The sequence below is a fragment of the Mobula birostris genome, chromosome 3 (genome assembly GCF_030028105.1).
Source record: "Mobula birostris isolate sMobBir1 chromosome 3, sMobBir1.hap1, whole genome shotgun sequence".
In the NCBI taxonomy this organism is placed as follows: domain Eukaryota; kingdom Metazoa; phylum Chordata; class Chondrichthyes; order Myliobatiformes; family Myliobatidae; genus Mobula; species Mobula birostris.
The window spans coordinates 6,990,774-7,005,581 of NC_092372.1; the positions used below are offsets into that span (position 1 = coordinate 6,990,774).

Consider the following 14,808-nt stretch of genomic DNA (forward strand, 5'->3'; position numbering starts at 1 on the left):
ACTATTGATACAAAGAACAATCAGTTTGATAACTATTCCAGTCAAGTCAATGGACTATTGATACAGACAACAATCAATTTGTAGACACTCCAGCCACCTTAATTAAAGAAAGGAATGTCCTACCTGGTTTGCTGGAGCCACAACTTAATTACAAAGATAAGAACATCTATCAAATTTATGCTTTAATTAAGAAAGGAATGTTCTGTTTAATTTCCATCAGGTACTGCTTTTTGTCAAAAGCAAAAGGTGTGAAAAGCCCAGAGACATCTTACGTGGATCTGGGTGAACTTTAATCACCTTGCTCCAAAGAAGGCAACTGTGAGACATTGTTCAAACACACTGCAGTCACAGACATAGTCAGTACTTAATTCATTGTTTACAGGGATCTGAGAATCCCCCATTCCCTTAAACTTTATCACTCTGCTTTTTGATTTGGTATTAAAACCCTTAGCAATTGCTTTTCGAGATTCTAAAGAGACTACTGGTATTTTAAGGAGAAGAACTATTCATAAAGTGTCGCTCTATGCTGATGATTTATTGCTTTTTATATCTAATGTTACAACCTCCTTACCATCTGTGTTCTGTTTTCTGACTAATTCTAATCAGTTCTCAGGATATAAATTAAATTTACAGAAGAGCGAACTGTTTCCTTTAAACAATTTAATACCAACTGATATTAACATTCCTTTTAAAATTTTAAGAAAACAATTTACGTATTTAGGAGTAACAATTACTAAGAATTATAAAGATTTATTTAAGGAAAATGTTTTAAGTTTATTGAATTATGTTTAAAAAACACTTTCTAATTGATCGCCTCTCTCTTTATCACTCATTGGCTGAATCAATTCTATTAAAATGAATATCTTACCTAAATTTATATAGCTTTTTCAAGCTGTGCCTGTTTTTATTCCTAAATCTTTTTTTGACTCTTTGGATTCAATTCTCTCTTCCTATATGTGGAAGAATAAAAAACCTCGTATAAATAAAGCTCACCTTCAAAAAATCAAACAAAATGGAGGATTCGCCTTACCCAATTTTAGGTTATATTACTGGGCAGTTATTATACGTAATATTACGTTTTGGATATATTACATTAACCATGCAAATTGCCCTACATGGGTTTCTTTGGAAGCCAACTCTGTTATAAAATTTTCCATTATTTCTTTACTTGGATCCTCACCTTCTTTATCTTTAAATTATCTAACTGACAATGTGGTTTATTTGAGGATTTGGTTACAGTTTAGAAAACATTTTGGTTTATTGAGATTCTCCCACTCAAGTTCCATATTTTCGAATTTTTTTTTAAACCATCTTTAATTGACTTACCTTTTAAAAAATGGGATAGATTGGGTATTAACCAATTTCAGGATTTGTTTGATGGAGGGAATCTCTCTTCTTTTGTGCAACTTTCAATGAAATTTAACCTTTCCAACAGTCATTCTTTTCGATACTTACAGATTAGAGATTTTTTAAGATCTCAATTACTTACATTTCCTTCAAGTCCAGATGAGAATATAATAGATACAATTTTTAATCTGAAACCCTTTGATAACAGTTCAGTATCTTACATTTATGGTCTACTGTTGGAACTGAAAAAGGCCCCTTTAGATAAAATTAAAGGAGATTGCGAAAAGGATTTACAGATTTTCGTATCTGAAGAGAGCTGGAAGATTATTTTAAAATTGATTAATTCTTCATCATTATGTGCTCGTCATTCTTCATTACAATTCAAAGTGGTACACAGAGTTCACATGTCTAAAGACAAGCTCTCTCGTTTCTACGCAGATATTTCCCCTTACTGTGATAGATGTACTAATGGAGTGGCCACACTAATTCATATGTTTTGGACATATCCAAGCCTTGAAAAATTCTGGAAAGATGTACTTCAAACCTTTTCTGCACTTTTGAATGTCAGCTTTAAGCCCAATCCGTTCACTGCCTTGTTTGGTATCATTGAGGATAGTGCTACAAAATTGAAGCCATCTAATTTGCCGGTATTGGCCTTTATGTCTCTTATGGCCAGGAGGGTGATCTTGCTCAAGTGGAAGGAGGCTGCCCCGCCCACTCATGTTCAATGGCTCTCTGTCGTTATGTTGTGCCTTGATCTAGAGAAGATACGTTGTTCAATTTCTGATTCTAAACATGATTTTCTAATAACACACATCAAAGTTGCTGGTGAACGCAGCAGGCCAGGCAGCATCTGTAGGAAGAGGTGCAGTCGAAGTTTCAGTCCGAGATTCTTCGTCAGGACTAACTGAAGGAAGAGTGAGTAAGGGATTGGAAAGTGGGAGGGGGAGGGGGAGATCCAAAATGATAGGAGAAGACAGGAGGGGGAGGGATGGAGCCAAGAGCTGGACAGGTGATTGGCAAAAGGGGATACGAGAGGATCATGGGACAGGAGGTCCGGGAAGAAAGACAAGGGGTGGGGGGAACCCAGAGGATGGGCAAGAGGTATATTCAGAGGGACAGAGGGAGAAAAAGGAGAGTGAGAGAAAGAATGTGTGCATAAAAATAAGTAACAGATGGGGTACGAGGGGGAGGTGAGGCCTAGCGGAAGTTAGAGAAGTCGATGTTCATGCCATCAGGTTGGAGGCTACCCAGACGGAATATAAGGTGTTGTTCCTCCAACCTGAGTGTGGCTTCATCTTTACAGTAGAGGAGGCCGTGGATAGACATGTCAGAATGGGAATGGGATGTGGAATTAAAATGTGTGGCCACTGGGAGATCCTGCTTTCTCTGGCGGACAGAGCGTAGATGTTCAGCAAAGCGGTCTCCCAGTCTGCGTCGGGTCTCGCCAATATATAAAAGGCCACATCGGGAGCACCGAACGCAGTATATCACCCCAGTCGACTCACAGGTGAAGTGTTGCCTCACCTGGAAGGACTGTTTGGGGCCCTGAATGGTGGTAAGGGAGGAAGTGTAAGGGCATGTGTAGCACTTGTTCCGCTTATACAGATAAGTGCCAGGAGGGAGATCAGTGGGGAGGGATGGGGGGGACGAATGGACAAGGGAGTTGTGTAGGGAGCGATCCCTGCGGAATGCAGAGAGAGGAGGGGAGGGAAAGATGTGCTTAGTGGTGGGATCCTGTTGGAGGTGGCGGAAGTTACGGAGAATAATATGTTGGACCCGGAGGCTGGTGGGGTGGTAGGTGAGGACCAGGGAACCCTATTCCTAGTGGGGTGGCGGGAGGATAGACTGAGAGCAGATGTACGTGAAATGGGGGAGATGCGTTTAAGAGCAGAGTTGATAGTGGAGGAAGGGAAGCCCCTTTCTTTAAAAAATGAAGACATCTCCCTCGTCCTAGAATGAAAAGCCTCATCCTGAGAGCAGATGCAGCGGAGACGGAGGAATTGCGAGAAGGAGATGGCGTTTTTGCAAGAGACAGGGTGAGAAGAAGAATAGTCCAGATAGCTGTGAGAGTCAGTAGGCTTATAGTAGACATCAGTGGATAAGCTGTCTCCAGAGACAGAGACAGAAAGATCTAGAAAGGGGAGGGAGGTGTCGGAAATGGACCAGGTAAACTTGAGGGCATGGTGAAAGTTGGAGGCAAAGTTAATAAAGTCAACGAGTTCTGCATGCGTGCAGGAAGCAGCGCCAATGCAGTCGTCGATGTAGCGAAGGAAAAGTGGGGGACAGATACCAGAATAGGCACGGAACATAGATTGTTCCACAAACCCAACAAAAAGGCAAGCATAGCTAGGACCCATATGGGTGCCCATAGCTACACCTTTAGTTTGGAGGAAGTGGGAGGAGCCAAAGGAGAAATTATTAAGAGTAAGGACTAATTCCGCTAGACGGAGCAGAGTGGTGGTAGAGGGGAACTGATTAGGTCTGGAATCCAAAAAGAAGCATAGAGCTTTGAGACCTTCCTGATGGGGGATGGAAGTATATAAGGACTGGACATCCATGGTGAAAATAAAGCGGTGAGGGCCAGGGAACTTAAAATCATCGAAAAGTTTAAGAGTGTGAGAAGTGTCACGAACATAGGTCGGAAGGGATTGAACAAGGGGTGATAAAACAGTGTCGAGGTATGCAGAAATGAGTTCGGTGGGGCAGGAGCAAGCTGAGACAATAGGTCGGCCAGGACAGGCAGGTTTGTGGATCTTGGGTAGGAGGTAGAAACGGGAAGTGCGGGGTGTGGGAACTATAAGGTTGGTAGCAGTGGATGGGAGATCCTCTGAGCGGATAAAGTCGGTGATGGTGTGGGAGACAATGGCCTGGTGCTCCTTAGTGGGGTCACGATCGAGGGGTAAATAATCATCCTCTGGGTCCCCCCCCCCTTGTCTTTCTTCCCAGACCTCCTGTCCCATGATCCCCTCGTATCCCCTTTTGCCAATCACCTGTCCAGCTCTTGGCTCCATCCCTCCCCCTCCTGTCTTCTCCTATCATTTTGGATCTCCCCCTCCCCCTCCAACTTTCAAATCCCTTACTCACTCTTTCTTCAGTTAGTCCTGACGAAGGGTCTCGGCCTGAAACGTCGACTGCACCTCTTCCTAGAGATGCTGCCTGGCCTGCTGCGTTCACCAGCAACTTTGATGTGTGTTGCTTGAATTTCCAGCATCTGCAGAATTCCTGTTGTTTATGATTTTCTAATGTTATGGGAACCCTTTCTGAATTATTTTCACAATCTTTGAACTGTTATTAAAGTATGGATCTGAGCCATTATTATTATTATATCATATTATATTATATAATATAATATTATATATTATAAAATGTGTTGTGGTTAATGAAGTAGGTTTTCAAAGCTTGCAGAGAGATTTAGACCACTTAGAAGAGTGGGCTGAAAGATGGCAGATGGAGTTTAATGCTGATAAATGTGAGGTGCTATATTTTGGTAGGACTAATCAAAATAGGACATACATGGTAAATGGTAGAGTCTGAAGAATGCAGTAGAACAGAGGGATCTAGGAATAATGGCGCATAGTTCCCTGAAAGTGGAATCTCATGTGGATAGGGTGGCGAAGAAAGCTTTTATAAATCAGAGCTTAGAGTATAGGAGTTGGGATGTAATGTTGAAATTGTACAAGGCATTGGTAAGGCCAAATTTGGAGTATTGTGTACAGTTCTGGTCACCAAATTATAGGAAAGATGTCAATACAATTGAGAGAGTACAGAGGAGATTTACTAGAATGTTGCCTGGGTTTCATCTCTTAAGTTACAGAGAAAGGTTGAACAAGTTGGGTCTTTATTCTTTGGAGCGTAGAATGTTGAGGGGGGTCTTGATAGAGGTATTTATAATTATGAGGGGGATAGATAGAGTTGACGTGGATAAGCTTTTTCCATTGAGAGTGAGGGATATTCAAACAAGAGGACATGAGATGAGAGTTAAAGGGTAAAAGTTTAGGGATAACATGAGAGTGAACTTCTTTACTCAGAGAGTGGTCGCTGTGTGGAACGAGCTTCCAGCAGAAGTGGTTGAGGCAGGTTTGATGTTGTCATTTAAAGTTAAATTGGATAGATATATGGACAGCAAAGGCATGGAGGGTTATGGGCTGAGTGCAGGTCAGTGGGACTAGGTGAGAGTAAGAGTTCGGCACGGACTACAAGGGCCAAGATGGCCTGTTTCCATGCTGTAATTGTTATATGGTTATATGGTAAAGTATTTTAATTTTTTCTTCTTTTTTTTTACCAACTGGCTCATTTTGGTAGTGGGGGTAGTATTTTTTAATAAAATACAATTATTTTATTTTATTTCATTTCATAATTCAATCTTTTTTTATACATGATTGATTTGGAATATGGGATACTGTGATCATATGGGGGGGAGGAGATTTAAATGTAATGTAATTTATATTATTTACTTGTATCCTTATGAATTTTGTATTTGTATTCATGCAATTTATATAACATCAATAAAAATATTGAAAAGTAGGAAAAAACATAACCTCCCATTTCTTATATTCAGTACCCTGATATACAAGAGCCAAAACTCTCTTTACGACCCTATCTACCTGTGACACCACTTTCAATGAATTATAAATCTGTATTCCGAGATCCATCTGTTCCCACAGTCCTCAGTGCACGACTGTTCACTGTGCAAGACCTACCCTGGTTGGTCCTCCCAAAGTGCAACACCTCACACTCATCTGCATTTTGCAGCACCAGATTGGGGGTCCATTACACCTCCAATTATGGTGTCATCCACAAATTTGTTGATCCAATTTACCACATTATCATCCAGATCACTGATATAGATAGCAAACAACAACAGACCCAGCACCGATCCCTGCGGCATACCACTAGCCACAGGCCTGCAGTCAGAGACGTAACCATCTACTACCACTCTCTGGCTTCTCCCATGAAGTCAATGTCTAATCCAATTTACTACCTCATCCCAAATGCCAAACGACTGAACCTTTTGCCCAATAAGCAAATGCTTTGAGAGGCTGGTCAAGGACTACATCTGCAGCTTGCTACCACCCACACTGGACCCCCTACAATTCGCCTACCAACACAACCGATCGACAGATGACACAACAGCCACAGCTCTACACACTGTCCTTACACATCTGCAGAAGAAGGGTGCTTATGTGAGAATGCTGTTCATCGATTACAGTGCAGCATTCAACACCATAATTCCATCCAGGATCGACAAGAAGCTCAGAGACCTTGGCCTTCACCCTTGCCTTGTGTAGCTGGATCCTGGACCTCCTGTAAGATTGCCAGCAGGTGGTAAAAGTGGGCTCCCTCACCTCTCCCCCTCTGACTCTCAGGGCTGTGTCCTAAGCCCGCTCCTTCACTCTCTGTATACCCATGACTATGTCGCCACCCACAGCTCTAAGCTGCTAATTAAATTTGCTGATGATACTACACTGGCCTAATCTCAAATAATAACATGGCAACCTACAGAGAAAAGGTCATCACCCTAACACAGTGGTGTCAAGAAAACAACCTCTCCCTCAATGGCGCAAAAACAAAGGAGCTGGTTGTGGACTACAGGAGGAATGGAAACAGGCTAACCCCTATTCACATCAATGGGTCTGGGGTTGAGAGGGTGAACAGCTTTAAGTTCCTAGGCATACATATCACTGAGGATCTCACGTGTTCTGTACATACCGGCTGGGTGCTGTAAAAAAGCACAACAGCTCCTCTTTCACCTCAGACGGTTGAAGAAGTTTGCTATGGGCCCCCAAATCCTAAGAACTTTCTACAGGAGCACAATTGACAGCATCCTGACTGGCTGCATCACTGTTTGGTATGGGAACTGTACTTCCCTTAATCGCAGGACTCTGCAGTGTGGCAGACAGCCCAGTTCATCTGCAGATGTGAACTTCCCACTATTCCGGACATTTACAAAGACAAGTGTGTAAAAAGTGCCTGAAGGATCACTGGGGACCCGAGTCACCCCAGCCACTAACTGCTCCAGCTGCTACCATCCAGGAAACGGTACCGCAGCACGAAAGCCAGGACCAACAGGCTCCGGGACAGCGTCTTCCTCCAGGCCATTAGACTGATTCATTCATGCTGATTCAAATGTATTTCTACATTATATTGACTGTCCTGTTGTACATACTATTTATTATAAATACCATAAATTGCACATTTTAGACAGAGACGTAACATAAAGACTCTTACTCATGTATATAAAGGATGTAAGTAATAACATCAATTTAATTCAATCTTCCATGTGGGACCTTGTCAAAGGTCTTGCTAAAATCCACATAGTTTATATCTTGCCTTCAACAACTTTCCTAGTAACTTCCTCGAAAAACTCTATACGATTGGTTAGACATGACCTACCATGCATAAAGTCATGCTGGCTATCCCTAATCAATCCATGTCTTTCCAAATATTATATATCCGGTCCCCCAGAATACCTTCCAATAACCTTCCCACAACTGATGTCAGGCCTACTGGTCTATAATTTCCTGGCTTATTCTTAAGAGTCTCTCATGTTCAAGTTTATTATTATCTGACTGTATATATATTCCACCACACAAAACAATGTTTCTCCATTCTTCCATTCGTAAACAACAGAACAACATTAGCTATCCTCCAATCCTCTGGCACCTCACCTGATCTGACAGAAGGTCCAGGATTCAGCTACACAAGGCAGGGTGAAGACCGACACTTTAAATACCTCTGCTTGGGCCCCTGCAATTTATGCAGGGAAGAATAGAAAAATATAGATAATTACTCTTGTCTATGCCATGTCATGGCTGATACAATCAAAGAAAGCAGCTCAGTCAAGTTCTTTCTTATTCTTGTCTTTAAGTACTATACAAGGATTCACAACTGCTTTCAAAATTGCAAAATAATGATCTCGCTACAACTGCGTGCTCTCCTTCCAAAATTCCAGCTGAAGATCTCTGCTGGCATGTTGTTAATTCCAGCACGGATGTAACTTCGTGATATACACTTTATTAGGTACTCCTTGTACCTAATAAAGTAGCCACTGAGTGTACATTTATGGTCTTCTACTGCTGTGGTTCAACGTTTTGTGCACTCAAACATGCTCCTCTGCATAGCACTGTTCTAATGCACGGTTATTTCAGTACTGTCGCCTTCCTGTCAACTTGAACCATTTTGCTCTGTCCTTTCTCATTAACAAGGCATTTATGCAAACTCACTGGATGTTTCTTGTAAATTTTTGCATCGTTCTTTGTAAACTTGAGACTTTTGTATGTGAAAATCACAGGAGATCAGCGGTTTCTGAGATACTCAAACCACCTTATCTGGCACCAACAATTATTCCACAGTCAAAGTCACTTAGATTACAGTTCTTCCCCACTCTAATGTTTGGTCTGAACAACAACTGACCATGTCTGCATAGTTTTAGGCATTGAGTTGCTGCAACATGATTGGCTGAGTAGATATTTGTATAAATGAGCAGGTGTACTGATGTACCTAATAAATTGACCATTGAGTGTATCTAGTGATCATATTCTTTGGATTAATTTCCTTAAGGTATCTGAAAAATTGCAAGGAAACATCCCCCACCTCATTATTCTCTAAAAGTATTACTCTAAATGTGAGCATCACTTATAACACTTAATTGACTTTGTAACCAGAAATCATATACCATTATCCATGAATGTAAAATTAGAGAAAAATGCACTTTATCTTAAAAACTATTCCATATATATTCCAGCAAGGACATTTTCAAGAGGCAGTGCCTCAAGAAGGTGGCATCAATTATTAAAGACACTCACCACGTAAGACATGCTCTCCTCTTTTCTCATTCCTACCTCAGTGAGGAGGTACAGGAGCTGGAAGACCCACCCTCAATGATTCCAGAACAACCTTCTTCCCACCATCAAATATCTGAATAACCCATAAACGTAGAACAGTACAGCACAGAAGTCCCACAATCTTGTACTGACTTTTAGCCCACTCTACAATCGATCTAACACTTCCTCCTACGTAACCCTCCATTTTTCTATTGTCCATGTGCCTATCTAGAGCTTCTTAAATGTCTCTAATGTAACAGTATCCACCACCACCCACGCATGCACCAGTCTCTGTGTAAAAAAAATCATATTTGACATCCTCGTTAAACTTTCCTCTAATCATCTTTATCTAATGCCTTTGAACAAAAAATCCAACCCAGTCCATCACAGATAAACACTACACAAAGCGCTGTCGCATAAAAACAGCATCTATCACCAGGGACCCCCCACCAATCAGGAAATGCTCTCTTCTCACTGCTGCGATCAGGAGAAGAGCCTCAGGATTCACACAAACCAGGTTCAGGAACAGTTATTACCCCTCATCCATCAGGCTGCTGAACTGAAAGGCATAACTTCACTCGCTCCTACTCTGGCATGTTCCCACAACCATGGACTCACTTCAAAGGACTCTTCATCTCACGTTCTCAATATCAGAATCAGGTTTAAAATCACTGGCATATGTCATGAAATGTGTTGAATTTGCAGCAGCAGAACATTGAAATACATGATAATATAAGGAAAAAAACTGAATTACAGTAAATACACATTTAATTTAACTATTTGTTAAACATATAAGTAATGCAAAAGCAGAAATAAAAACATAATGAGATAGTGTTCGTGGGTTCAATATCCATTCAGAAATCTGATGGCAGAGGGGAAGAAACTATTCCTGAATCACTGAGTGTGTGCCTTCAGGCTTCTGTACCTCCTACCTGACGATAACAGTGAGAAAAGGGCATGACCTGGGTGGTGGGGGTTCTTAACAATGGACGCTGCCTTTTTGAGGCACCGACTCCTTGAAGATGACTTGGATACAATAAAGGCTAGTGCCCATGATGGAGCTGACTAATTTTACAACTCTCTACAGCTTACTACTATATTTATTTATTGTTATTATTTCTTTCTTTTTGGATTTGCACAGTTGTTGTCTATTGCACACTGATTCAAGGCCCAAGTTAGTGCGTTTTTTTATTCATTCTATTATGGTTATTACTCTATTATCAATTTATTGCATATGCCCACAAGAAAATTATCTCAGGGTATATGGTGACATATATGTACTTTGATAATAAATTTACTTTGAACTTTCAAACTTTAAAATGATACCCCCCCCCGGGGAAAAAGTCTCTGTTTCTTATCTCGATATTCTTTTTTTGAACTGTTCACTTATATTTGTAACTTATAGTAATTTTCTTTCTCTGCACTAAAATTTATTAATAAACCAGATCCTAATGATACAACTATCAAGTTGTAAGATTGCTATTAATCATACAGAAAAAATTAAAAGTTTATTTTGGTAATTTATAGGAATTTTTGCACTGTACTTCAGCATCAAAGCAATAAATTTCACAACATCTGTCACAGATGATAAACCTTACGCTTGATACGGCCGCTGTGTTAGAAGCTGTTGTTAATCATCAAGATTGTTCAATGTCATTTCCAGTACACAGTTGTAAAGGAGAATAAAATAGTTGTTCCTCTGGATAGGACGCAGCACAAAAAAAATTCACAATAACAATAAAAACACAATAAATCTAAATACATAAGATAACTTATGCACATAGATCGACTGTATGTCCATAAAGTGATGCTAGGCACAGGAGTGTCTGTACACAAGGTGACTGACAAGAAATTACAATACTGATATCCCTGACGTTCTGGTACGGTGGGACAGGAGGAGGGTTTATTCATGGGAAATGGGGTTGCTGAATGAACACAAGCACTGGGCGACTGCTGACTGTTTGTGCTGGGTTCCTCCAGCTGTCATCAGCGCCTTCAACTGCCGGGGAGAGCAGTTCCCATCAAGGACGTATACACAGAAACGCGCCGAAAAGGGTCAGTAACATGGTGAAGGATCCCACCCACCCAGCTCATGGACTGCTTATCCCACTCCCATCAGGGAGGAGGCACAGGAGTGGAACTCAGTGTAGACTTCTGCTGCTGTAGTCATTCCACTTCAAGGCTTGATGCACTGTGTGTTGAACCAGTCTGGACATTCTCCTCTGACCTTTCCCATTAACAAGGCATCTTCACCCACAGAACTGGCACTCACTGGATGTTTTTTGTTTCTTGCACCATTCTTAGTAAACACTAGAGACTGTCATGTGTGAAAATCCCAAGAGATCATCAGTTTCTGAGATACTCAAACTACCCAATCTGGCATCAACAATCATTCCACAGTCAAAGTCACTTTTACCATCTTTCTTCCCCCATTCTGATGTTCAGTCTGAATAACAACTGAACCTCTTGACCATGTCTGCATGTTTTTATGCACTGAGTTGCTGCCATATATTTGTCTGATTAGATATTTGCATAAGCGTTGCTTACTTCGATGTACTCCTGTTAATTTTGGATAATAATAATAAAAAAAGATTTGAAAAGAAAGATATTTGCATTAACGAACAGGTGTACCTAATAAAGTGGCCACTGAGTGTATTAAATCTCCTGTTAGCAAATTGGCCAATGCTTCCTCAACACAATCTCAGTCTGTCAGATGCAATTTCCTCCTCATGATGGTGTGCTGATTCTGCTTTGTCAGATTATGATTTCCCAAATGAATTAATGAAAAATGGAGTGCTGTGTGGGAGGGAAGGGTTAGATTGATTATAGAGTAGGTTAAAAGGTCAGCACAAATCATGAGACAAGGGGCCAGTAGTGTCCTGATGAAGGGTCTTAGCCTGAAACTTCAACCGTTTATTCATTTCTCTAGATGCTGTCTGATCTGCTGAGTTCCTCCAGCATTTTAACGTCTGTTGCTCTGTTCTGTAATATTCTATGTTCAAATGTTCTTCAACCTACTCAATAACAGACTCTAACCTATCTTTTCAATAATTGCTACTAAATCAACAATTGTCTGCTTTTTGTCTCTATTTTTCTCAATTAGGGCATTACATTGGCAGGCTTCCAGATTTCTGGTACTTCTCAAGAACTTTGAAAGGTTATAACTGTTGCATCCACTATCTCCACAGCCACTTATCTTTAGTCCCGTATGCAAACTATCAGGTCCTGCAGACTTGGCATCTTTTAGCGTCATTAATTTGCCTGATAGAAATTTTCAAATGATGGTAATTAATTTGTCTTGTTAATATTTTCAAATTAATGGGATGTTTACATTCTGCTGTAAAGAATGATGCAACATATCTGTTTCCTCCTCTGTCGTTTCCTAGTCCCCATAACTCACCCTCATTCTCTCATCAGGAACTTATTTTCATTTAAACCTCTCTCTTCTCTTGTACAACTTAAAGACATTCACTGTCAGTTTTTATAGATTCAAGACTGTTTAATTTCATTTCCAGTACACAAGTGTAAAGCAGAATGAAATAATTGTTATCCTGGATCTAATACAGCACAAAATTACACAGTAAGATAAAGAACACAATAACAATAAAAAGCACAATAAATATAAATACATAAGATAGTTTATAAACACAGATTTTGATTGTATGTCCATAAAGTGACGCTCAGCACAGGAGTGTCTGTACATAAGATGACTGACAAGAAATTATAAAGTAGTGCAGGTAAAAGACATTTAGTTCGAGATACTGTTATCCCTTACATTCTGGTGCGGGGGCAGGGGCGGGAGGGGGCTTGGTTAATTTAAGGGAAATGAAGTTGCTGAATGAACACAATGATCACTGACCATTTGCAACATGTTTCTGTATATACGTCCTTGATGGGATCTCCTCTCCCTGGCAGTTGAAGGCAGTTCCTCCAGTTGTCATCAGTGCCTTAAAGGGTCAGTAATATCATGAAGGGTCCCACCCACCCAACTCATGGACTGTTTATCCCTACTCCCATCAGGGAGCAGGCTACATAGCATCCATGCCAGGACCACCAGGCTCAAAGAACAATTACTTACGCCAAGCAGTAAGGCTGATCAACACCCTCACCCACTAACCCACCCCTCCAAACCCCAACCACCACCACTTTACCAATTTCTGTCAGAGTCACCTTATATAAAGACACTCCTGTCTCTAGCATCACTTTATGGAGATACAATCTATGTGTATAAGCTATATTTATTTTGTCTTTTTTTCCCATTATTGTGTTCTTCATCTTGTTTTTTGTGCTGCATCGAACCTGGGGTAACAATAATTTCGTTCTCCTTTACACCTGTGTACTGGAAATGTCATTAAACTATCTTGAATCTTATAGTAATGTTTTATGTCTGCACTGCACTGCAGCCTCAAAGCAATACATTTCACATCTGTCAAAGAGAATAAGTCTCATGCTGATTACACGGCTGTCATGTTGTAAGCGTGCTGTTAATCACACAGAAATAAGATAGAAACAAGGATTCAATGCAGGCAAAATAGATTGAACTCAAAATACTGATTTCCCTGACGTTTTAGCAAGGGGGCGGAGGTCTTAATTCGGGGGAAATGAGGTTGCTAAATAAACATTGAAGCACTGGACGATTGCTAACCTTGTGCTCTGCTGTGTGCTCTGGGAATTGTAGTCTTTGCTCAGTCTTGCTAGAATCAGAATTATGTTTATTATCAGAATCATCTGCCGTAAGCAGCGACTTCAGCCGCTGGAGTGACCCGGTCCAGCCTCCCTCCCGCTCTCCCCCACAGGCCCGGTGTGTCGTGTCGTGTCGTGTCGGCCCGGTCCGTTCCGCCCCACCCCTCCCTTCCCTTCTCTTCCCGGGGACACAGACGTTTAGGGAGCACTAGGTGCCCGTTCTGACGGTTTTACCTGCCTGTCGGCCCTTCAGCCCGTCGAACACGATCAGGTTCCCACGGGATGCTCGGACCGCCAAGCATCCGCTCCAGCCGCCGTCTCGCTCACGCACCCTCCACGTCACACCGCCTGCATCACTCGCCGCCGGCGCTGATCTGAGCACGTACTGCGTCAAATCCCTGGGTACTCTGGGAATTGTAGTCTTTCAGTTGAAAAGGGTTGCGGTAGGGAAGAAGTTAAGGATGTATGGGGTTGAATTAGAAAGGGTTGCATCATTTAAATTTCTAGGAGTTATATTTGATTCACGATTAACATGGGCAGACCATATCAGGAAAGTTGAGGAGAAATGTAAAAAAGTAATAAATGTGATGGGATGTTTGACTGGTAGGGAATGGGGAGCAAGTTGTTCAGCTTTGAAGAGAATGTATGTGGCTTTAGTAAGATCTGTATTGGATTATGGAAATATAGTATATGGATCAGCAGCTAGGTCTCTCATAAGGAAACTGGATGTGATTCAGGCTCAGGCCTTGAGAGTGTGCAGTGGGGCTTTTAAAACGTCACCAGTGTCAGCCCTACAGGTAGAAATGGGAATTATGCCTTTGGAACTAAGAAGGATGCAACTGATGGCAAACTACTGGGCTAACTTACAGGGGCACAATGATTCTCACCCTACTAAAGGAGTGTTGCAGGAGTGCTGGGAAAATGGGAGGTTTCAGAGGGATACCTTTAGTCG

The 14,808-nt window shown here is 41.3% G+C and overlaps 1 protein-coding gene across 4 annotated transcripts in view; it reads right to left on the reverse strand.

The window, feature by feature from the left end:
• dym (dymeclin) overlaps window positions 1-14,194 on the reverse strand; it is a 412,200-nt gene extending 398,006 nt beyond the window's left edge. For 3 of the 4 annotated variants that reach the window (XM_072252183.1, XM_072252186.1, XM_072252185.1), the window contains exon 1: window positions 14,091-14,194. The gene's annotated coding sequence lies outside the window, so the exon portion shown is untranslated. The remainder of the gene's footprint in view (window positions 1-14,090) is intronic. The other variant, XM_072252184.1, reaches the window with a different exon arrangement.
• Between the last annotated feature and the right edge of the window lie 614 nt (window positions 14,195-14,808).